This window comes from Hemiscyllium ocellatum, chromosome 2, assembly GCF_020745735.1.
Source record: "Hemiscyllium ocellatum isolate sHemOce1 chromosome 2, sHemOce1.pat.X.cur, whole genome shotgun sequence".
Classification (NCBI taxonomy): domain Eukaryota; kingdom Metazoa; phylum Chordata; class Chondrichthyes; order Orectolobiformes; family Hemiscylliidae; genus Hemiscyllium; species Hemiscyllium ocellatum.
This window is the reverse complement of record NC_083402.1, coordinates 118580709-118594362: the sequence shown is the minus strand read 5'-3', so window position 1 is coordinate 118594362 and position 13654 is coordinate 118580709.

Below are 13654 nucleotides of genomic sequence, written 5' to 3'. Positions count from 1 at the left end.
GAGATGGTGGGATAATTCCTCTTTTTTTCCACCTTTTAACTCATTATAATAACAAGTGCAGTGATACAAGACAGATTTTCTTGTAAATTTAAAAAAAGATAGAATAAAAGATTATTTCTCAAACCCAAATATAATGAGTCCAGAACTAGAGGGCATAGGTTTAGGATGAGAGGGCAAAAATTTTAAAGGGACCTAAGGGGCAACATTTTCACATAGAGTGTGGTGTGTGTATGGAATGAGCTACCAGAAGAAGTGGTGGAGGCAGGTACAATTACAACATTTAAAAGGCATCTGGAGGGTATATGAATAGGAAGGGTTTAGAGGGATATGGGCCAAGTGCTGGCAAATGGGACTAGATTAGCTTAGGATATCTGGTTGGCATGAACGAGTTGGACTGAAGGATCTGTTTCTGTGCTGTACACCTCTATGACTGTATAACAGCAATTACTCATTCATTCACGAATGATACAGAAGGAAAGATCATGAGAAAAGGAAGTAGCATGTGCTTAGGATTTTAGAAAAGTCCCAAAGAAATCATTAATATGCTTAACAAAAAAATTACAAAGAACTGTGGACACTGGAAATCAGAAACGAAAATGAATTGCTGGAAAAAAATTAGCAGGTCTGGCAGCATTTGTGGAGAGAAATCAAAGTTAACATTTTGGGTCCAGTGACTTCTTCAGAATCCTTGAAAGTGGAGTTGCAGATAGACAGGGTAGTGAACAATACATTTGGTCATCTTACCTTTATTGGTCAGTGCATTGAATATAGGAGTTGGGATGTAATGTTGCGGCTGTACAGTACATAAGTTAAGCCACTTTTGGAATACTGCGTTTAATTCTAGTCTCCCTGCTAGACAAAAGATGTTAAACTTGAAAGGGTTCAAAAAAGATTTACAAGGATGTTTCCAAGGTTGAGTTATAAAGAAAAGCTAGGACTATTTTCCCTGGAGTGTTGCAGGCTAAGGGGTGACTTTATAGAAGAGTGTAAAGTCATGATGGGCGTGGAACAGCCAAAGTTTTTTCCCAGGGAAAGGGAGTCCAAAACTAGAGGGCATGGATTTAAAGTGAGAGGCGAAAGATTTGAAAGTGATCTAAGGGACAACCTTTTTACGCAATTTGCATGTGTATGTATGCAATAAGCTGTCAAAGAAACTGGTACAATTACAATCTTTGAAAGACCCGAAACATAAACTCTGTCGGACCTACTGAGTTTTTTTTTTAGCAATTTGTGTTCTGTTTGTCAAGAACCTGCTTATCATTCTGCTGGAAACATTGCTGGCCTGGTGTTTTCCTTCTGGTTCACTGAAACACTTGAGGTTGGAAGTTTTGTGTAATGAATTCACTCTGGCTTACCTCTTGCAATAGTAGGTTTTTGGCAGGTATTAAGTCTTTTTCAACTAAACCAAATTTTACAAACATATGAATTAGGAACAAGAGTTCCATCCATGCAACCAGCTCCAAATTCTTGGTTCCCTGGTGGCAACATCTTGACCAGTCAGAGCAAACTTGCCACCCAAACAGCACATCTTTCTCATGAAATACAAATATGAAATTTTATATTCTTGTGATTGTGTTCTAATGCGTGCAAGGCAAAAAACATCAACGACATGTCTCTTTACAACAATATAAGACATCAGTTGGATTTCATTCATACTACTGTTCTCAATTTTGGATCTCTCACAGCATGTCATAGAACAGCCATAGAAAATGTTTGGTGGAGGGCCACTTGAATAATTTGTAACGGATTATAGCTACCATGGTAGACTTAGAGAGCTGAAGCCCATTACTGAGGAAGAGGGCATACTTTGAAGAAATTAGATTAATATATTTAAAAAGAGGAAAATGTTAACATATGCATGCTCTGTCACAATTAATTGAGATCTAACTGCAATATTTATTTGGGAGGTTTGAGTGAGAAACAGCAGTCATTTTTCAACCTGGCCAACCCTGTCTAGAAGAGATCATGGCAAAACATGACTAGAAAAATAGATTTGAATCTTTAGAAATATTTTTAGTGACCATGAAGAAACAATGCCACAAGGAAAGTAGAGGCTCTCCCTGCTAATCACAGGAATCATGTAATAGATATATAAAATTAATGTGTATCAAAAATTATATGAGATGGCATTGTTCTTCTCTGCCCCCAAAACAATGTTGAAAAGAAAGGCTGCCACATAGACATTTATCAACCTGATGGCCATTAATAGGCTGGGTATTGAATTCCCACTCCTCACAGATAGGAGGTCTCACCTCAACTCATCACCTAACAGAACCTAGGAGAAAGTGAGGACTGCAGATGCTGGAGATCAAAGTCAAAAAGTGTGGCAGTGGAAAAACACAACCAGTCAGGCAGCATCCGAGGAGGAGGAGAGTTGATATTTCAAGCATAAGCTCTTCATTAGGAAAGCGGAGGGCCCCTTATTCCTGTTGAAGAGCTTATTTTGAAACGTCAACTCTCCTGCTCCTCAGATGCTGCCTAACCAGCTGTGCTTTTCTAGCACCACATTTTTGATACCTATCAGAATCTGGCCACTTAGACGCACCAGTAGCACATGAACTCCCACCACTGCCCCGCCACCTGTTGTATAAGGTGATGGCTCTGAAGAGGCTAATATTTATCTTATATTGGTTCCACCCATACAACTGATGTCATAGATAGTCTTTGGGTGGAGACAAGGAGTTCTAGATTTCAGAAAAGACTTCGATCTTCAAAAGGAAACATTTAGCTAAAGCGAATGTGGGTCCATTAAAGGCAGAGTCAGGAAAATGTATAATGGGGAATAGAGAAATGGCAGAGAAGCAAATAACTTACTTTTTTAAGCTACAAATTGCATCAAATTGGTGGAGTGAAACTCACTGTGGGGTAAAGCAGTTTTTCTCTCTGTCTTTGCAAAGTCACCACTTAAATTGCCTTTGCTGATCCAACAGCAAGTATTACATCTTGTTTCCATCCTATCTTACCTCATGCTGCTCCCAAAAGAAGTTGCCACTCACCAACATCCACCATAAGATCAGCTTGTGACTGTGCCATCTTCAAGAGCCTGAACCAGACCTGGAGGAGTTCTGGCATAGGGACCTGAAGGACCTGATTGAAGGATTTGTTCTTAAGTGCTGTCCTCTTCCCAGATGAGATCATGCCATTGATGCCTGGTCAGAGATCACTACTAGGTCAGGGTTGAAGGAAACAGTGCTGACAGAAAATAATTGGCATTTTCCCTGTTGCCAGGGTAAGTATCATACTATGCTCTCTGCTATCTCACACTGATACTGCCTCTGCTCCTTCATTCACCCCCACGTGATATTTGCTCTGGCAACCCCCTTGCATGCAACAGCTTCACTCACTCTCTTCCCACATCCCATTATCCTCCCACACTACGAACCCTATAGGTTTTCCACACTACCTCCTCACTCCCTCTGAACATACCAACACCTTTCCCCTTATGCACCAGCACTAATAGTCATGCTATCCACTTGTGTCTAACATATTTGCCCCCTTTATGTCATAACAGGAGATGACATCCTCCAAGAGGGTAGAGTGAAGGTGAACTAGTGAGGGGATTCTGGATGGCAGAATTCTTAACCCCCACAAGGAAAGAATACTCACCATGCATAGAGGATTGGGACAAGTCCTGCAGGAATACAAAGACATCTCTGTCCCAGCAACTGAGTAAGTACCACTTATGAGTAGTAGCTCAGACTAACCTTTACTGGACTGTAGTGTGCTGCATTAAGCACTGCCTCTAACTAGACACCTGCTCAGCCCATGGCAGGAGAAGACCCTGTGTCCTGATTATAGGCGGCTTCATGGAAATACTCAGAGATGACCAAGAATAGCAGGCAGGTATTGCAGATACTATAGTACTCCTTGTTCAGAAGCAACTGTTTGGCTGCCTCCATTGACAGGTTGGTGGCTGCAGTAGAGAAATAAGACCAGAAACCTCAGGGGCCCAGGATTAATCCTCAAGAGTAAAAACATTGGAGAGGAGGAAGCGAGCACTGGTCATGGTCTGGGTTCCCCACTCTCTTATTGAGACAGGACAGTGCCAGGAGGCACTTAGCCAGAGGAACCACATACAGGTTCCTCAACAGTGTACACACTGCAGAATGATAAGGTTTCTCTATCTCCATCCTATCTGTGCCTCTCAAGTCTTTAAGAGATTCAAGCTGGGAAAGGTCACAAGACCAACATTTCTTGAGACTATGCAAGACAAATTATTGAAGGTTAACACACAGTTGCAGTAAGATATTTGGAAAGCTAATGGAATGTTAGCCTTTATTGAAAATATTTGAGTAAACATATAGTGAAGGTTTGCTTCAATGTATAGGAGTTTGGTTGGAGCCCACCTGGAGTACTGTGTGCAGCTTTAGGTTCCTTATCTCAAGAAAGATATTATTGCCATGGAGGCTGTACAATGAAGGTTCAACAGACTTATTCCCAGATAGAGAGACTAATCCTATGCAGAAAGATTGGGCAAACCGGGCCTATATTTTCAAGAATTTCAAAAGATGAGATATGATTTTATAGAAATCTATAAAATATTTAAAGGTATAGGAATGACAGATCCTTGGCTGGTGAGTCTAAAACCAGGAGACGCAATTTAAAAATAAGGGTGATGCCACTTAGGTTCAAGATAAGAAGAATTTATTTTACCAAGAGGATTGTGAACCTTAAAAATTCTCTACCACAGAGGGAATGGAATCTCAGTTTTTGAGTACGTTTAAGATAGAGATTGATAGATTTCTGATTACCAGTCGCAATGGGGATGGGGTAGGCAAAACATATTTGAAATTTCCATCAGCCATGATTGCAGGCTCGATGGGCAGAGTGGCCTACTGCTATTCCTACGTTCCTAAGGTGATACAAGACTCCCTGAGTTACTTCACTGGACTGTCATCTTTGAAAATGAGCTCAAGCCTCTGGAATGTGAATTATACTCTGAGCCTTCTGACTCAGAGATGAGTGTGTAATATACCTGATAAGGCATGATAAAGATGTCATCATTACTTTTTAGTATAACCTATGTTCAAGCAGTCCCCTCCTTTTCAATGAATTGCATAAGGGGAAATCGTGAATTCGCTCATTCAATAATTATGCTTGTTAAGTAGGAAGTATATTTGGTTTCTAGGTGGTTTCAGTTGAGATGATATTATTTCTAATGTAACTCAAAGATATTCATTGTTTGAGGCCGCGAGGAGCAGGAAGTTATTTTTGGAAATGTTTGTCTAATTAACAGCAACTCAGTTCATTTCCATTCCTGATGAAGGGCTTATGCTCGAAACGTCGAATTCTCTATTCCTGAGATGCTGCCTGGCCTGCTGTGCTTTGACCAGCAACACATTTTCAGCTGTGATCTCCAGCATCTGCAGACCTCATTTTTTACTCATTTCAACAATAATTAAAGAAAGAGCAGACATGTAAATCACAGCACTAAACATGTTAACCTGAAATTGAACAAAGTGACATTGCATTTGAATAGCACCTTTAATATAGTAAAACAACCAAAAGCACATTACAGGAACATTACAAAATGTGATAACAAGCCATATTAGGAAATAGGACACGTGATCAAAAGCTTGATCAAAAGGATAAGTTTGAAGAAACGTCTTAATGTTAAATCTATGTAGTTATTCTGGCCTTCCATATGAGTTAAGTATTACCAGGCTGTTAAATGCTATTCCCCAAATCTGAGAACAATTTCCTAGTCAAAATATAAATGGAATCCCTACAATGTGGAAACAGGCCCTTCAGCGCAACAAGTCCACACCGACCATCAAAGAGTAACTCACCCAGACCCATTCCCCTACCCTCTATTTACCCCTGACCAATGTACCTAACCTACACATCCCTGAACAACTTAGCATGACCAATCCACCAAATCTACACTTCTTTGGATTGTGGGAGGAAATCTATGCAGGCACAGGGAGAATGTGCAAACTCCACACCGACAGTCGCCCAAGGCTGGAATTGAACCTGGGTCCCTACACTGTGAGGCAGCAGTGCTAACCATTGAGCCACTGTGCTGCCCTATAATTAGTCTACTTGATACAACTAAGTCAAAGGCCACATCCAACAAACTTCTTGTGTGCCTATTGATCTTAACAGATATCTACGGCTTGACATTCTGGAAGTTTGGTTCCACTTCCCCTGAGCAAGCATCTTTTCCCCCCACATCTTCCCAACTTCCTAATCAGTATTTACCCCCTCAACCAAATCACAGAAACAGATCTTCTAGTTTGATTAGATTAGATTCCCTACAGTATAGAAACATGCCCTACAGCCCAACAAATCCTCACTGACCCTCCGAAGAGCAACCCACCCAGACCCTTCGCCTACATTTATCCCTGACTAACGTACCTAATACTACAGGCAATTTAGCATGGTAGTTAGCACATTACTGCTTGTAGGAGCATATTATGTGCACAATGTTTGTTGAGTTTCTCCACATTTTGTCATTGATTATACTTCAAAAATAACTTAATTGGCATACACTCTAGGACATGTTTGGGTGTGAGAGATGCTGCATAAATCCAATTTTTTATTTTATCAAGGTGCCAAGTGGGTCAAGTTTTGCAAAATTTCAGTTTGTTTCCATTGACTTCATTGTGCTGGGATATAGAATGAGCTGCTGCTTCACTATTATCTAAATTATACATACATAAAAAGTTGAAAGCAACTCCATCCAACAGTTACACATCTACCCAGTCAGTATCTAAAATAAATCATCAGCATCTACAGTTTAAACAAGCAAAAACAAAATTAGAAACTGAAGTGAAATGAGAAACATTTTACTTTTAAATTTTATACTTGTTCATAGAAACAGAGAATGCATACAGTCTGAAAACAGGCCTTTCAGCCCATCATGTCCAACTGATCTTCAGAAGAGTACCCCACACAGACCTAACCCCCTTATCCTATCCCTATAACCCTGCATTCCCTATGGCTAATTCACATAGTCTGCACATCCCTGGACACTAAGAGCAATGCACCTAACCTGCACATTTTTGGACTGTTGGAGGAAACCCATGCCGACACAGTTGTAAAAACTGTATTTTTCTGTATTTTTGATTGTGGACTAAAATAGGGAAAGGATCGTTTTAAAAACCAAGGATTGTGAAAAAGATTACTGCACTTTTTAAAAGCAGGTTGCAGACATGCATTGGAAGTACTGTTTACTCAAGCAGGAAGGGAAGATTTAATTACAAAAGAGCTAAAACCAGCAAGTGTACACAAAGTGAGATTTGCCCAGAAACAAGTAGCTTATAGGTCCGTGGAGTCATAATCAATAATCGACGACAAATGCTTTCTATCTGCCAGCAATGATTGGCTCCGACGTAGCTGAATAGCTTGTGGTTATGAATAAGATAGGTGGAAGCCTTCGGATCTCCTGAGGGAATCGTGCTAAAGTTATCTCTGCAGCAAAAAGCACATAAAGACTGAAGAAATCCAGATTATTTCCCTTCAGTAGTTGTTGTGAGCTGTTGCTTTTAACAAATATGTTAAGTCACTTTATAAATTGTGAACCAGTCGCTCTAAGCATCCTGCATGCAAGTAAAAGTATCTGGAAAAGAGAGAGATTGCCTAACAAGCCCTGACAAAACGATCATCTCAGTGAATCCTGTGGACCAGGATTGTTGAACTGCCTTCCTGATTTTTCCTTCCACTCAGAAGACCAATCTTTTTGTCTCTTCGTGTGTCTGTCTGCTTGTGTGTGTAAGGGGAGTTTTATATGGGAATTAATGTTTTAACTAGTAGATTTGCATGCTGATGGTTCATAATTCAAATGTAATTTGAATCTGTTTATTTGCAATAAAAAGTTATCCTTGTTAAGTAAAGATGCTGGATCATGTTTTCTGTCAAACTTGGTCTGAAAAGGCAAGTAAATTAGGGAATTTTGCATACTGTTATCATATCTTTAGCTGCAGTGATGACTTTGAGAACAATAGGGCTGAATTTCCACTGTCCTATCCAGATGAGGGATGTAAGTGGCAGGGAATGGGACCTGATTTTAACCACTTGTAAATGTTTCAGGCCTCCTGTGTCAGCATCAAGCCCAGATATAGCAGTGACGGATGCCAAGTGAAGCTCCTTCTACACTTCCCCAACAACATAGATCTGTTTCATTCTTAGCACCAGTACTTCCATTCCACTCAGCACATTATAGCCTCTTCAAGTATGATTGCCATTTAGTAAATTTGTGCACAAGGTCAACATTCACTGCTGGCATGATGGCTAAACTTTGATTCACATAGGACTTTCCCAGTCAGCAGGCAGAGGACGTTATATACCTTTGGCCGTGCACAATTTAACTCAAAACCTAAAGGTCAGTGTCTAAATCACTGCATCATTCAGTTCCCAAAGGGGCTAAAAATACTCTTAATTCTTTAAACTGAAAATTGATGACGCAGGCATTGTTGTCCTATGATTGAGGAGATAATTTTAAAGAGATATTCAAAATTTTGATGGATTTTTAATAAAGAGAAACTTCTCATAGAAAAGCAGAAAACAAAGTATTGAAGTAATTGGAAACAGAATCAAAGGGAAGATGCAGAAAAAAATCATGATGATGATCTGGAATGCACTGCCTGAAAGAATAGTGAAAAACAATTTAATATGAACTTTCAAAAGCAGATTGAATTAATACTTGAAAAAGAAATATTGGCGTTCTATGGGGAAAGTGGGATTAGTTGGATGGCTCTTTCAATAACACAATTGGCTGAATGGCCTCCTGTGCTACAAGATTCCAAGAGTTCAAAATCCATAACTTGATGTAATTGAGAGATTCGTATGCACATTCTAAGATAAGATTACAGTACATAACCTGATACACAATTAAAAGTTAGAATGATAGAGTTTCAGACTAAAATGCATTGGATAAAGAAAATTAATTCAATACATTGTCTTGTCCTTATTAGATAATTAGATTATAAAATCAGAAATAGAAAGTAGAGTCCAAAGCACAATAAGTTAGTCATTGCTGAGTGAACAAATGCATAAGTAAATCATAAACTTTTTTATAGCTATGTATGGTGATACTGGTGTGTGCACTCTTATTTTCTGATGGCAGCAGATATTAATAGCATACATGCAATAATGAATGACTGTTCAGAGAGAGATAGGACTAAGAAGCAGGAGTAGGCTGTTTGGCACTAGAGACTGTTTCACTATTTGATGATTATGTCAATCTGGCTGTGACCTCAATGCCATTTTCCTGCCTATGACCTTTGACACCCTCAATCAAAATCTACCTAACTCACTCTTAAATTTGTTCAGTCTTCAGTTTGGGGAAAAGAATTCCACAGACTTTAATGACATTGAGAGGAATGTTTTGAATGATTGAACCTGCAGATTCTCAGGGCTTTAATTTGTACTTTACTTTGAAAAAAATTGAGTTAATAACTTTTCTCATATCCTTGTTCCAACTCATTAATACAATTTGTTTAAAACTTGTACACATGGGTTTTATGTAAAACTCCTTCCTATATGGAGTGGTGAGAATTTACTGACCAGTCAATGGACTCACTGCTGGAAGAAGTGAAGGCAAGAACACACACATGGATTGAGATTGTTAATCACTGTTCCCAGAAGCAACTGATGACATTCATATGAAAAGAAATTGTAGAAAGGACCAATGTTTTGTATAGAACCGACAGGACCTGTAGTGAATTTAAGAAAAAGGTTCCAGCCCTAAAGAAATCTGTCAAAGTTAGTGAAGAGTTATGATCATTGGTCATACAAAGCGAGAATGATGTCTGCCAGGCTTCATGAGTTGTGTGTCTTCAGGTGACTTAGCTAGCGAATTCTGGAGCCACAGGTCTTTGGGCAGTTTAAAACAATACCATTCTACCACATCCGAGGAAAATCATCTGTACCTAGATTGTAACTGTTTCATGCTGGAAAATGCCAATCAGTAATATTAGGCTTTCTAGTGTTGCCAAAATTTGGGCAAGTGATGAGATTTGGGACGTATAGTATAATTATAAATTACAAATGACATTAAGTATAATTGTCAGTTTCTAATGAATTTATGGAAAGAACATGTTACCTTAAGTTGTAGCAAATAAAGTACAAAGTTATGCAAATACATTCTAAGTATTTTAGTAACTTCTACCCTTGGGCTTCTAGCACAAGATGATGCTTGCACAGTGTGCTTATTGAAAATAATTCAGAATCGCGATCTGTTTTAAAACATCTGTGATATTATATAAGTTAAAAAGTCAGAACTGTGTTGGAATACTATTGCCTTGATGGCTGCAGCACTCACAACACTCCAGAAACGCAATATTATCCATGGCAAAGCAGTCCAGTTAATCAGCACTACCAACCACTACCTCAAGCCTTCATCCCTTCCATCATTTCTGCTCATTGACAACAGTGCATACCATTCACAGAATATACAGCAGCAACTTGCCAAGGTAACAGAACCCTCTAAACCTGTGAGCTCCATTGCATAGAAGAACAAGGGTAGAAAGATAGGAAAATTTTAATGTGCAAGTCTAAAACCAGAACTAGAAATATAAGGTAATCACCAATAAATCCAAGAAGGAATTCAGAAACTTCTTTATCCAGAGAATGGTTAGAATGCAGAATTTCCTACTATCTGAAGAGTTTGAGGCATTAACTTAGATAAGTAAGGGAAAGTAGATACTTGAGCACACATAGTAAGACCTGGGCACCATGTAGACTTGAATTGATAAGCATCCATAAGACGCAAATGCTAAGTTATGACCAATTCCTATAGGATAGAGTCTAACCATCTCTCCTTGATATTCAGTGAATGACATTGCTTAATTTTCCATTGTCTGTTTCCAAGCCTGGCAATGGCCTCAATGTTACACTAGATGGATGGAGGTGGGGATGAAGGTGATAGGTCAGCGGGGAGGGTGGAGCAGATAAGTCGGAAAGGAGATTGGCATGGAAGGTGGGGGGAGGGGGAATGAGGAAACTGGTGAAGTCCACATTGATGCGCTGGGGTTCATGTGTTCTGGAAGCTGAGGCGTTCACCCCAGTTCCAAATTTCCAGCTCAGCACTATCCTCATGACCTGTCCTACCTGCCAATCTCCCTTCCCACGTATCAGCTCCACCCTCCCCTCTGACCTATCACCTTCATCCCCACCTCCATCCATCCATTGTACTCTTTGCTACCTTCTCCCTGGCTCCACTCCCCCCTCCATCACCATTGATCTCTCCACCCTGAAGGCTTGCTGCCTCCATTCCAGATGAAGGGCTTTTGCTCGAAACATCAATTTTCCTGCTCCACGGATGCTGCCTGACCTGCTGTGCTTTTCTAGCACCACTCGAATCTAGACTCTGGTTTCCAGCATCTGCAGTCCTCACTTTTGTCACAAAGGTAATGTAGTAAACTTGGAGAAGTTTATTCTTCAAATAGACTGGGAAATCAAATTTCCAGTAATAATGTGGAGGGCAAGTTCAAGATACTTTTCTAAATGCAAATATGAAAGAACCAATTAAGGAATAGATGATTTAAAACCCAGAAATGTGCAATGTTATAGGATCAATTAATCATCTTGTAGTAGAAAGACCTCTAGCAAAGAATGATCACAAAACGATTTAATTTTATGTTGGCTTTGCAAGTGACTTAACTAAATACAAAACCAGGATCTTAAATCTGAACAAACAAATTATATAGCTGTGGGAAGTGAGTTAGCTAAGGTAGATTGGAAACTAACTTAAAAGTTGATGACAGACAAGCAACATTAACACGTCACAAAAGTGTGCCCTGTATTGCATGGCATCATGTTTGATAAGAAATACCAACATGCGGTTGATCCATTACCAGCAATCAAAATTCATGGGTAACTTAGTACAGGTACACCTGTTATCTGCAAATGTATTGCTGACAGCTTGAGAAAAACAGCAATAATTAATGATGCCTTCTTCCTGTGAATTAGTCCTTTGACATTTGTTGGGAATAGGCTGTGATGGTGTTTATACTTCCTGCTTGGCAATTCAAAGTAAACATTGGCTGATGTCCTTTGATTGATACCCCCTCCTTTAAGACCATCCATAATTCTAGCAGCTATGATTTGTCCAAAGCCCCTTATTTTTTTTTTCACTTGGTGCAGTTTTTTTTCCCCGCATTTCTTTCTGGTCCTTGATACTTTCCTGACAATGTTTTATTAATGCAAATTCAGTTACAGAAGTTTGGTAGCAAGATATTTTAATTAGTAGCAAAATTTCAATAATTTTTATTACTTTGTTGCTCTTTGCTGAGTACTAATTATGACTTTAATGGAGTTAATGTGCAGAAAGGATGAAAAGATAAATCTGTGTGGGAAAATATGATCATATATGGTTAATAAAATGAAAATGGGTGCTCCTAAATGAATGGATGAGATGAAATTACTGACTTGGTATTTGATTCTATTTTTATAGTATTAGCATCTTTCCTCAAGCTTATGGACAGTAATCCATCTCTACACACTGCATGAAGCATGGGTGTGTACAGAGAAAAATAGAAGTTCAATAAAATGAAGGAGACCATTCAGCCCAACATGTTTGTGTCAGCCAAGAAAATGTCATCCATCTTAATCACACTTTATAGCTTTTGGCCCACAGTTCTGTAGGTAATGATGCATGTGGCTCAGTGATTAGCACTGCTGCCTTACAGTACCAGGGACCTGGGTACAATTCCAGCCTTGGGTGACTGTGTGGAGGTTGTACTTTCTCCCTGTGTCTGTGTGGGTTTCCTCAGGTGTTCTGGTTTCCTCCCACAGTCCAGAGATGTACAGATGAGATGAATTGGTCATGCTAAATTGTCCATAGTGTTAGATGCATGAGTCAGAGGGTCTGGGTAGATTATTCATTAGGGTGGCTCAGTGGTTAGCACTGCTGCCTCACAGCAGTAGGGTCCCAGGTTTGATTCCAGCCTTGGGCAGACTATCTGTTTGCACATTCTCCCGTGTCTGCGTGGGTTTCCTCCCACAGTCCAAAGATGTGCAGGTGCATTAGTCAGAGGGAAATGGGTCTGGGTGGGTTACTCTTCGGAGGTTCAGTGTGGACTTGTTGGGCCGAAAGGCCTGTTTCCACACTGTAGGAAATCTATTCTAATCAAATGCATATCTAAATTATTTTAAAATACAATTATGGTCTTTGTCTCCACCAATCTGAATGACACCTTCCAGTCAAAGAAGAGTCTCAACTCCTTTCTAATTCTTTTAAACCTATTATAACTGCTGAAATAACTACACTTAGGCCAGTATTCCATCACCAAGTCACCCTTTATTTACATGTGCATAGCACATGGGCTCTGATGAGCCAACTCAGAACCAGTACAAAGTGAGGACTGCAGATGCTGGAGTTCAGAGTTGAGAGTGTGGTGCTGGAAAAGCACAGCAGGTCAAGCAGCATCCGAGGACCAGGAGAATCGACATTTTGGAAAAATTCATGATGAAGGGCTTATGCCTGAAATGTCAGTTCTCCTGCTCCTTGGATGCTGCCTGACCTGCTGTGCTTTTCCAGCACCACAATCCGAAGCTCAGAACCAGTCCCTAGAATGAGAAATCTCTCTGAATCTCCTGTTTTTATTTCTCTTCTTTCTTTTTTTTGTATGTGTACAGGTGTGAGACACACTGAAAGACACAAGGTGTACAAGTCTTTATTCACTTTCCACCACGAGGAAGAAAAGAAACA